The following is an 11,509-nucleotide window of genomic DNA, read 5'->3' as shown; positions in this document are numbered from 1 at the left end:
CTGACCCTCTGGGGATGAAGAGCCTCTCCAAAGCCCCTGAGAGCAAAAGCCAAAGCAGGGGTGCTGGAGTGTGGAGCAGGCTGCAGGCACTCCCCTGCCTTCCCTGGAGCAGGGGTCCTGGATGTGGCCACCTCAAAGCCACAGCAAGCCTGCCAGCCCTTGTAAGCCACAAGAGGGTGACAAAGTCCCATCCTGTGCTGCGGTGGCCCTGGACAAACCCAGAGATGTCCCCAGCTAGCAGAGGACAGCAGTCCCCCTTGGAGGCTAAGCAGGGCTGGGCAACCAGAGGCTCTTGGAAAGTCCTTGCTGAAGTCTTGGATGGGAGAGAGTGCTGGCTGGAAGTGGGATGCTGGTACTGAGGAGCTGGGGACTTCTTATTTCAGCCTAGATTTAGTTAGCATCAGTGCTGGCATCGGCAAACTGTTCCTGTTGCCAAAAGAGGGGGGAACTCCCCAAAATCACTGTAGCAGGCGGGGAAAGAAACCTCGCCCTTGCTCCGTGTTGGTGGTCTAATGTGAAACCCACGTTTTAGAGTAATTGTGGAAAAATGGAGAGCTGCTCAGTAACTGCCCTTTGTGATCACTGGGGAGCTGCATGGCCAGCTGGCAGCATGACCTCCTGCTGCTCCAACGATGCTGGGGGCTCGAGGACAGGGGTTGCTGGAGGAGCCACCCAAACTCAGGCAAAGCTCGATGGAGGCAGCTTGTTGCCACTGCAAAGGGTTCTGTGGGAGCATCTGCACCACCTGGGAGCGGTACGAAGCAGGAAAGATGCTCCTGCTCCTCCTCAGCTGCCCGGGACATCCTTAGGGTGTCGGCGAGTGGTCACCCTGGCCATGTCACACAGCACAGGCTGCAGGCTCCTCCGTGCCCGTGCACTTGGGCTGCCTGTTGTGTTCTGGCCTCATGGGGAATCTGTTGCAGCTCCTGACCCCTGTGGCTTTCCTCCCTGGGGAAAAGCAGTGGACCCCTCTGCTCCTGACCCCTGTGGCTTTCCTCCCTGGGGAAAAGCAGTGGTCCCCACTGCCTCTTCCCTCTCCCGCCTGCCTCCCAGTCTGCAGCATCCCCCTGCGGCACTGTGTGGGCAGCGAGCATGGGGCTTCTCGCAAGATGATATTTGCAATTCTGCTTCGAGAGGGACAACCCGCATTTCTGAACAGCCGCTCGAGGCACTGTCCAAGACAGAAGATTAAAGTGTTCTGGGAGGTTTCCAAGCTGGAGTCTCATCCTCCCCCAGTCCCAGGAGGCGAGGGCAGTGGGTGTGGGCTTGACGGCATCTCCGGCCGGGAGCTCCAGCCAGCTCCCTTGTAAACTTCATCTGTCACTGGGATGGGAAGAGCCTGCAGTGCATCAGACAGGAGGGTGGCTCTGCCAACCTCTGATCTTATCTGCTGATGAAAGCAGACCGTCGGGCGGGGAGAGCTGGCCGTGCCTCCCTGGGAAGGACAGGCTGCCTGGCCGGAGAGCCAGCCGCTGTTTTCCCACAGAGCGTGGCTTCGTTTTACCCCTCATTCTGTTGCAGGAGCGTATGTACGCACCAGTGCATGTATGGATGTGGTATATTGGGGTGTATATTTGCAAATCCCCTCACTCCCTTCGGTTTCTTTTGCTGCTATGGATAGAAGTATGAGGAGAGAAAGGGACGATTGCACCCCTGGGTGCTTTGCGGGGTGCCCGTGAGCCAGGGATGTGGGGTGCGGCTGTGCAGTGTGATATGGAGGAGGGTGTGTGCCCGGGTAACAGCCTCTCCTCTTGCAGCTGCAGCTTCTTCACCGAGTTTATATTCCAGGGAGATTCCTCTATTTTCTCTTTAAATACTAGAAGTAATTAGATGCTGCTTATGAGTAATCACTGGGACTAAACAGTCTGGTTTCATTTAAGTGGTCAGTATGAAATGCCTCATGATTTGGTAGGGAAAAAAGCAAGAAAGACTCTTTCTCTGTCAGGCTCCCAGGAGCTGCCAGGGGGTTAAACCCCATTTTTCCTTGCCCACCTGGGACTCACTGTAAAGACCTCCCTGAGGGAGGCGTGAGAAGGGCAGTGAAGATGGAAGAGGGGCTGGTTATGCCAAAACCAAGGGGGCCATGGGGTTTGGTGGGGAAGAGCTGATCCCATGCTTACCTGTAGCCCCACAGCAACATGCAGAAATGTTTGCTGCCACTTCCCAAGCCAGAACTGTGAAAGCCTTAAGCCAATGTTAATGACCAGCTTGCAACACACTGAATTTTACAGTCCTCGGTGAAAATTGTGACAGTAAATCTGCCTTGGGCTTCAGTCGTTAAGTTGCCCTCAATACCACAAAAATCCTTGCAAATTTCATGTTGACTTTGGCCATGCAAACGCTGCTCTGTGTTGCAGTGTTAATGGCAAAAGAGATTTTCAAGGCCTTGGATGCGGTGGCGCTGGTTTGGATGAGCCAGCGGCGGGGAGCGGATGGAGGGAACAGGCTCCGTTTGGTGCGTTCAGCACATTTTATCAGCTTATCCGATCCGTAGGCAGATGAAACAGTGCAAGTCAGACGGGGTGAGAAGAGATTTCCCAACAGGGTAAGCAGGCATTTGGAGGCAGGAGGAGTGTGGGAACTGCAAGGGAGAGGGAGTTTTGGGACCTGGGGCTGGGAAAGGCTCTGTGCCCTCCCTGCCTGCAGAGATCTTGGGCTGCGGGGCAGGACAGCATGGACCCAGCTGGGCTCTCCAGCCATGCTCAGCATCCCCCCAGACAAGCTCCGTATTTGTCCCATCCTTCATGCCACTCCCTGGACATGGAGCCACATCCTGATGTGTCCCAGAGACCTGATGCTGAGGAGCTGGACCAGGGCTGACCCGCACAGCTGTTCCCACATTATCCGTGCAGCCCTGAGCTCTGGTCACCTAGCAACTGTGCATCGGATCGCGCAGCAGCATTAAATAAATGGTGTTCGGCAGGACCATGAACCCTGCTGGGCCCCACATCCGCATTGCCACAGCTGGAGGCTTGGCTCTGGCAGCACTGTGGTTGCCAGCCCACAGCCTGTCATGTGCTGTCAGGGCAGCTACATAATCCGTGTTCAGGCTCCCCCTTCCTAAATCCCCCCTGTCATCCCAGATTTAAGCCAGTCCTATGGCATCCAGTGCACTGGGAGCTGCTTTGAGCCTGTCTGAGAATCAGCTTCTGCCAGGGTGGGATCTCAACCCCCAAGCTTTGACTTGGATCCTGGGGCTGATCTACATCCCCTGCTTTTGTTTAGCTTGGTGTTTAGGGGAGCTGAATATGGGTTATACCTTTCCATTTATAGTTTCAGCAAAGCATGATTGGATTTTGTTCCAGTCATTTTTTATCTTGACTAAAATGTCGGTTTTGAAGACCTATTATTAGCAATTTTGTATAGCTTCTGGATTACTGCAGATAATCATGAATCACCCTCTGCAGTATTGATATAGGTACTTTAAGCCTCCCAACAACCACCCTGTAAGTTATGCCTGCAACTGAGAGCAGAAAACCCTCGATGGTAATGGGTGGGCTTGAAATACGGGGACGGCGCTCCAGATCCGCTGTCTGCGGAGCACATTTATCTGGTGTCCTTGCGTGCGACTGGAGTCCTGGTGCACATGCTGTGGCTCAGCTCCAGCTCCCAGCACCAGCTCAGGACTTTGCTTCCAGCGTCTTCCAACCCCTTCCCCACATTTCTGCTGCTTGGTGGCCATGTTTCCTAGCAAGGTCCCCCAGTGCTGGGTGTGATGCTTTCTGTTTGGGTAACCACGTTTCTTTGCTCGATCTGGTGGTTTTTCTGGTGCCTGGTGGGCAGCTGCCTGCGATGGAGTAAATACAGCTCGTCCTGACCCATGGCTCTGACAGGAGGCTGCTCCAGGCCCCTCTGCTTTGAAATGAAGTTATTTCCATGTATCGATCTCACCCTGGAGAGCTGAGCTGCAGATGCAATGTGTTGCACCCAAAGAATCACTCCTGGAGTTTTCCATTCGAGGGAAATACTCCAGTGTGCTCCTCAGTCAACTCGGCTGACAAACTATTTTTTCTTGTTATGATTTTGCTCTGTTTCCCAGATGGGAGGGAGGAATCCAAGCTCTGAAGTTTATTCCTAGATTTCTCCGCTGATGAAGCTCATTACACAACTAGGAAAGGAAGCTCTGGCAGGCTTTGGGCACGACTGGTGGAGCAGCATGGTCATCCTGGACCTCTTTTCTGCTGGTTTAAGTCCAGAAGTCAGACAGGTCTCGGTTTAAACAAGGACCTTCTGGTTTGACTCATCTTGGGAAGCAATAGCAGCAACAAGGCTGATGCATGACAAACCCAGGGCAGAAGGGAAAGTGCTCCATCCCTTCGTATCTCTCTTTCCACCCTGCTAATACGTCTGTGGGCACCCTGGGCCTTCGAAGAAACTTCAAAGGAGGCAGCACACCCTCTCCTGTTAGCAGTGAAGGCTGATGAATAAGAGTGGACCCACCCACTCGTGCTTTAATCTGTCATGTTCTATGGAAATTAAGCCTTTCTCTTACAAGAAGGCAATTTGTGCTTTTGGCATCCTTGACGAGAAGGAGCTCTCATCTCTCCTGCTGGATTATTGATACCTTTTGTATTAAGTAATGCAGTGTCTAATTGGGCTCTTTGCCTGTTCTGAACCGCTCCCCAGCCAGCGCTCAGCAGAACAGAGACCTTTTGAGACGGTGGGAGCGGGTGCTGCCAGCACCCATGCCCAGGGCTCGCCGCTGCCTGCGGGACAGGGTGGGCAGCGGAGAGCCACAGGCGCCCGGGGTCTGCCCAGCAGTGCTCCCTGCCCTCTTCCTGCTCCAGCGGCTCGGTTGTGGCCAGCCTTGATGCAAAACCCTTTGAAATGCCCCTCCTGAGCTTTCCGCCTTCCTCTCCTGCCAAAATGGAAAACAACCCTTGGTGCTGGGGGAGAAGCAGCCCCTCTGTGCCAGCCCCCCAGGGTACTAAGGAAACATGTCCTGGGTAAACAGGCGGCTGTTCGCTCTAATGGGTTACAGGTGCGAGCCCGGCTGGTGCGGGCAGGTGTGTTTTCCTTGTGCTGAACCGGGGTTATAAACAAGCAGGGTGCTCAGGCCATCCTGCCCTGCCCTGCCGCGAGCTGCCCCGGTGAGAAAGGGCTCCTTGTCCGGGGCAGGCAGCTGAGCCAAGCTGGGGAGCGCTGGGCTTCATCCTCCTCCTGCTCCTGCTTTGGCTCGGGGTGGCAGGCAGAGCTCTGGGCAGGCATCCTGCCCACTGGCCGTCGCATCTCCTGCCAGCCAAAACCCACCGGCTGCCTTTGAAGAGGTCGCACCTGAAAGGGGAGATGGAAGCGAAGGGCAGACAGGAGCCAGGAGGCTGCCCAGCCCTGGGGAGGGGGTGGCCAGTCCCCCACAGTGCTGTGGCTTGGGAGGGAACCCAGGACCCCCGGCGGGGCGTTAGGAGGAGGTGGAGGGGCTGGGGCTGCTCCCATGGACCCAGAGGCATGCTGAATTCCTGGGCACCTGCCTGCCATAGCTGCTCCCAGGGGAGCAGCCTCCCTGGGGGCAGTGATGGTGCTTGTCTCATGTGAGGGGGGAACAGCCCTCACCTGCCTGGGGGCTCTACTGAAGGTGCCAGGGTGCAGCCCGGTGTGGCTATGGGATGGAGGGTCGTTTGCCAGGCGGGTGCTGGGAAGAATTGCTCTTTCTTCCCCAGCCCGGGCGAGGCTGCATACTTTGAGGATTGAGGAGTTTCTGTGTATCCCATGATAAATCGTGTGATGAATGAAGGTGGGGGAGTCCAAAATCAATAAGATGGGGAAGCCAATGTCAGGGTCACACGGCAGCACTGCCAGAAACCAGCCATGCTAAATGCTTAAATCCTTCCTTCCACCACCTTGGGACATTCTTGTCTGCTTCAAAGAGAACCCTCAGAGGCCAGGGTACCGCTGACTCTTTTTTTATAAATTTTTATTTTAAGCAAAGGTCGGTCCTTCTGGAAGGTGTGTATGTGTGTTGGGGGCAGAGCAGTGTCCTCACCAGGAGGTTGAGCCATGGGAGCCTGATGGGACTGGGCACAAACCCATCTGCCCAGTGTGCTCTCTAGCTTTCCATTAAACGCTGCCACATGCAGGCAGATTCCTTGCCTCCAGCCCATCCTGCCTGCAAAGCCAGACTCAAGTTTCTTCTCCTGACATCCTCCCCGAATACTGTGGGGATCCACATCCCAATGCATCCCTGGTTCACATCAGCTGGGAACTCTCCAGCCAGACTGCCAGCCATCACGCGAGCCCCAGGGCTCTACTGGGAAACTGCAGCGGGGAGTGCCTTGCTTCCAGGGGGGGCTGGATTTTGGGCTTGGGAAGGGGGCGGGGGGGGGCAGGATGAGGAGGGAGAGCACCCAGGCGCCGTGGAAAGCTTGCCATAAGGCATGGGAAGAAAGGAGCGGTGCCAAACCCATGGGCTCCTCTCCAGTTCTTCAAAGCAAGCACACCAGTCGTTAGAGAGAGGAGAGGAGAAGGCGGTGAGCTGCAGTTTCCCGGGAGGTGGGGAAAGGCGAGGGGAGGAATATTATATGAAGGAAGGGGAACTGATGGACTGAAGTCTCCTGAATGAAGGGGAAGGAGGAAAACAAATGTGAGCAGGAAGGCGTAGAAGTTGTTTCACGAGAGAATTTGCAGAATCATTGAGTTTTATCATCAGTGACCAAAAACGGAAGAAAAATTCCTTAGCCTAAGAGATGAACTGCTCATACTTAGGGCTTGCGTTTCATATTTTGCTGGTGCTGTGTGACTGGGAGAGGAAGAAGGGGAGCATCAGTGTTTTGATCAGGAACAAGCCCTGGCCAAGCCGAACATGTGTTGTTAGAGGCTATGGTTTACATTAGGAAAGACTCCAATATTGTGCTACGGCTTTTAAGTGCGTTTTGATGATGATGATTATTTTCAACTGTGCAAATGGCATGAAAGACGGGCAGGGTACTGAATAAAAAGGCCGTTTGGCTCCAAGAACAACATCCACCAGTGCTGCCGAGCCCTTGTCAGAGGGACAGCTGATGCTTTCCTCTCTGCCCCCGTAATGCTCTACCCCTGTGGCTTTGGCACCCTATGTCATGGCTGCTGCTGCAACGCTCCTCGTTCCTTTAACAATGATGAGGGTTGCATAAGCAAGAACTGATGCAGATTTGCTGTTTTCTCCTCCCCTGGCTTCAGCTTCTAGAGAGCAAATTATGGTGTGTTCAAAAACCTCTGAGTTCCCCCAAACCAAGCCCCGTCCCTGTAATCTGGTCAAGGTCTCACCACAGCGGTTGCTGCTAGAAAATCAGCTTCTACCCACAGGGTCCATGCGGCCAGAGGCAAGGAGGTGCTGGGCTTGGGGTGGGGAAAATGAAGTCTTGGAGTGGGAAAATGCGATTCTGGGGGCTGGTGGGGAGGAGGCAGGTCACAGTGCTGCCTGGGAGAAATGCTGCCTGCCTGCTGTGCACCAGGGAGGGGAGACGGTCCCTGGGGATATCCCTGGAGGATAAGGCACCAGGGGGGCAAAGAGCGTGTGTGGCAGGGGAAGACCAGGAAAGCACCATGATCCATCCCTGGGCTGCAAGCAGGACAGCCAGGACCTCCTGAAGGCTTCCAAAGCCAATGGAGAGTCGTTCACCTCCAGTCTCATCCTCTGCTGGGCTTGGGACCAGCGATGCCTCCAGCCTCCTTCCTTCCCTCCCCACGAACTACCTGACCACCCCCTCCTCTCAGCCTTTTTTTCCCCTTCTAGACAAAATAACAAGCTCTCTCCATTCCTGGGACTGCTCCCTTCTTTTCCAGACTTGCCTAGGCTCTTTCATCGTGCCAATAAAAAAGTAAATGCATCACACGTTGGCTGGGGAAAGCGGAAACCCTTAAACATCTAAGAGGCGAGAGCAACACGCTGTGTTTTTTCGAGGCTGGGCTCAGCTCCCCGATGCCCTGTTAGGTCAAATGTCTTGCTCTGAAGAAGGAGAGAGGGGACTTATTAAAAACCTTTCATATTTTTTATTTTTAAGGTCCCGTTTCGGCAGGCCGGAGGCTAAGGCGTGAGCAGGGCTGCTGAGGGGGAAGGGCACCAAGCCGGCGGCGTGCAAACAGATTGTGCAATATTTGCCTTGCACAGAGCTCCCATTGTAAAGCCTGGGAGTTCTGCTTTCAATAATTCCCCTGCCATAATGCCCCATTGATGGTGAGAGAAAGGCAGTATTGAGGGCTGAAGGGGCTCCGGCCCCAGGAAGGGTTAAAAAATAAAGAAAAAGGGGGAAAAAAAAAAAGATTTGAAGCTTAGTTTTAAACTTTGCTATGTGGCCCTCATGGCAGCTCGCAGGCGCTGAGAAATATGCGGAGCCTGTTTGCATAACCCCGTTTGCAGCGAGCGCTGTCGGAGCCAAAACGCAAGTGCGGCCGGAGCCGGGGGGTGGTGGGGAGAAAAAAGCAGGAAGGGCTGTGTTTATTTTCATTCTTGCCCCAGGCCACATAAAATTAATAATAATAAAAAAAGAGGTAATATTCAAATATTTGGTTAGAGAACCAGCTGTGCAAATGCCAGGAGCTGTGCCAGCTGCAGGGACTTGGAGGGACCTGGCCCAGGCACTGGTCGGGGTGTGCTGCCTTGCAGGTCATGCCACTGGGCTGAAAAACACCAAAAAGGAGTGTATTGGGCTTTGGCTGATGGCTTTGCCCTGGCTACTGTGTGATTTCTCAGTGTGGGGAGCTTGGTCCCAGCTGGGAAGGGTCCAACAGGCATGTGGAGGTGCTGAGCTGGGGTGTGGGTGAGTGATGCTCTGCCCATGGAGCTGCTGCCAGCCCCGCAGCCAGCACCCAGCTCACCCGGTGGGGCTCCACATCAACTTGAACTGGTAAAACCCCCACGGATCAGGCTGGGAGGGGTATCCAATATCTTTTGTCGCAACAGCTGCTGCGACGGGGAGGAGCAGGGCTGTCCTCGCCTGGGCAGAAGCAGGACCGAAGCAGGCAGGGGCCGTCGGCTGGCTCAGCATCCATGGCCAGGCCGGCTGCCAGGGGAAACCTCCCTGTTGTGCAATGTGCTGGAGCTCTCCAAGGAAGCTCCTGGCTCTTGAGACATCTTTGAGTGAGGCTCGACAAGTGACTGCCTTGAATTAAGAGTGGCTGGGGGGGTGGCTGCGGGCCCTGAGTACTTTTTCCATCCCTAGACCTTGTGATGCATTAATCACCCTCAGAGCAGCCGTGCAGCCGGCTTAAATTGTCCTGACCCTGAAATTCCAGAGTTGTCATTTCTTCCTCTTCCTCCTCCTCCTCCTCCTCCTCCTCCCTCCCAGCTGCTCCTACCTCCTGCCTCCCTGTCAGATGATTTCAGCAGGGCTGGTTTGAGGGTCCCATTGCACACTGTTTCTCCTGGGATCTAGAGTGGTTTCCCCATATCCCTCGCAGCTTTTCACCTTTTTTATAATTTCCTGGAGAAGAACCCAGGCTGTGCATCTCTCTTCCCCAGGAGGTGTCCATGTGCTGCTGGGACCCAGCCAGCTGTCCCTGAACCTTCAGAGCAGGGTCATTGCCAACAAATTCACTCTTTATTCGCCCTTTGGCTCTTGGAAAAGCTCCCTGAGCTGAGTTAATCCCACTGTTTCCTCCCCAGACCCAGGGCCAGTTAGGACCTACTGCTGATTTCCCTGAGCCAGCTGTTCTGGCTGGGCACAGAAGGTCCCTTCCCCATGTCCCTGCTGCCACCTCCTTCCCTCCTTTCAACCCTCTGAGCTCTGGCTATTGACAGAAGCTTAAATTCAGTGTGACTCTCCCAGCCCTTGCTTCCTCATCTTAAAGTGTGAGCAGGATGCGACCCACCATGTGGCTGCAAAAGCCGCTGCAGCAGCAAATCTGTGCACCCAGGAGGTGCTCAGCTCTGCTTTTGCTCCTCAGAGGTGGAGTCCAGCCCCACGCCTGCAGCCGAACATCTCTTCTGCTGCCCCCTCCTGCACCTCCCGCTCTGCTCAATCCTCCAGCCCCAAACAAGGCACAGTTTATTAGCAGTCTGTGCCGCCTTAAAATACTTTCGCTGCTGCATCTCAGCCCTGACATCTCCGATTTCCTCTCTAATCTGTAATATTCACCCAAACTGACTATCATTTATTATTTGGAAAGAGCTGTGATTGTAACCCCTGGTGATAACTCCGTCTCCGGTCCAAGGTGTGCATGCAGCCATGTGTATGTGGCCACAGGTTGGGATGCTTGGGGAGTCCTACAGCCCCAGGTAGCTCAAGGGAGGCACAGAGAGGCCTCCCTGGGCTGCAGAGGTCCATCAACAACCACAGAGGAGCACAGAGGGTCCAGGATTTGGGTGTCCCAAACCACCCCCTACCTCTGTTCCCCTTAAGTCAGGTCCAGATTTTTCCAAGAGGAGAGAATTGTCCAAAACTAAAGACGAACAGAATTAAAGGGGAGGAGAAGGAGACACACAGGAGGCAGGTGAGTAGTGGGAAGGAGTGAGGGGAAGGGAGAAGAGAAACGGGCGGAAGAAATGACTGATAAACAACCAGGGATTAATCAAACCTTGTTGAAGGGCTTGACCCAGCCCTGCCACGCTCCTTCAAGCAAGCAGGGGTTTCTGCCAGCAGGGAAAGGCACAGAAAACAGTTATCCATCCCTGCCTCCTGCTCCTGTCCCCCCCATCCCTCCCTGCACTCCTGCAACCCCCTGCATCCTGCCTGAAACATGCTCTCTCTCTGTCCCTGTCCTTGTCCATGTCCCCCCTGCTTGTGTCTAAAGCCAGGAGGGAGAAGCCCACCCTCCCTCTGCCTTTCCTAGAGTCACCCCTGTCCCTGGGAGTGAGGAGGAACCGTGTGCTCCCTCCTGCCCACTCTTCCACAGTGTCTGGGCTCCCATGGGGCAGGCTGGCGTGGGGCAGTGGGGAGGTGTGGGGCACAAGGGGGCTGGAGGCATCAGGGGAAGGGCAGTGCCTGGGCAGAGTGTGGGGGGAGCCTTAAGAGGGGACCTAGAGGAGGGGACGCAGGAGAGGGGATGCAGAGGGGAGCCTTGGGCTGGGGACAAGGCGGGCAGCCCAGGGCAGGGGGCCAGGAGCCACCTGGCTGAGCTGCTTCTCTGAGCCAGCCCTTGCCTAAGTGCAGGCAGAGACCTCCCAAAGCCTCCAGCGAGCCCCCGCTGCTGCAGCCGTGCAGTCCTAAAGGCAGGCAGGGTGGCAGGCTGGGGGGGCTGTGTCGGGGTGCCCTGTCTGCTGGGACCGCCTGGGTCCCCATTGATACAGTGCAAAGAGCTGCAGGGCTCAGCTCCCGGCTCTGTCAAGAGTGGGTAAACGTGGATGAGTTTGTGCTACCAAAATCCCCCCTGCTGGGCCAAGTCCTGCCCCGGGAAAAGTTGAGGGGGTGAGATGCATGCTAGGCGTGACGGCTTCCTGGTGCCTGACGAACACTGGCCCTGCAAAAGGAATTACACAGGAGCATCACCCGTCTGTCCCGAAAGCGCCCCTGAAACATCAGGGCACTGACCTGGCCCCTTGTTCCAGTACCCCAGGCTCAGACCAGTACCCTTGAGCTGGCAGAGATCTCTAATTCAC

Source organism: Falco rusticolus, chromosome 8 (genome assembly GCF_015220075.1).
Source record: "Falco rusticolus isolate bFalRus1 chromosome 8, bFalRus1.pri, whole genome shotgun sequence".
Taxonomy (NCBI): Eukaryota; Metazoa; Chordata; class Aves; order Falconiformes; family Falconidae; genus Falco; species Falco rusticolus.
Note: the sequence above shows the minus strand (reverse complement) of the source record.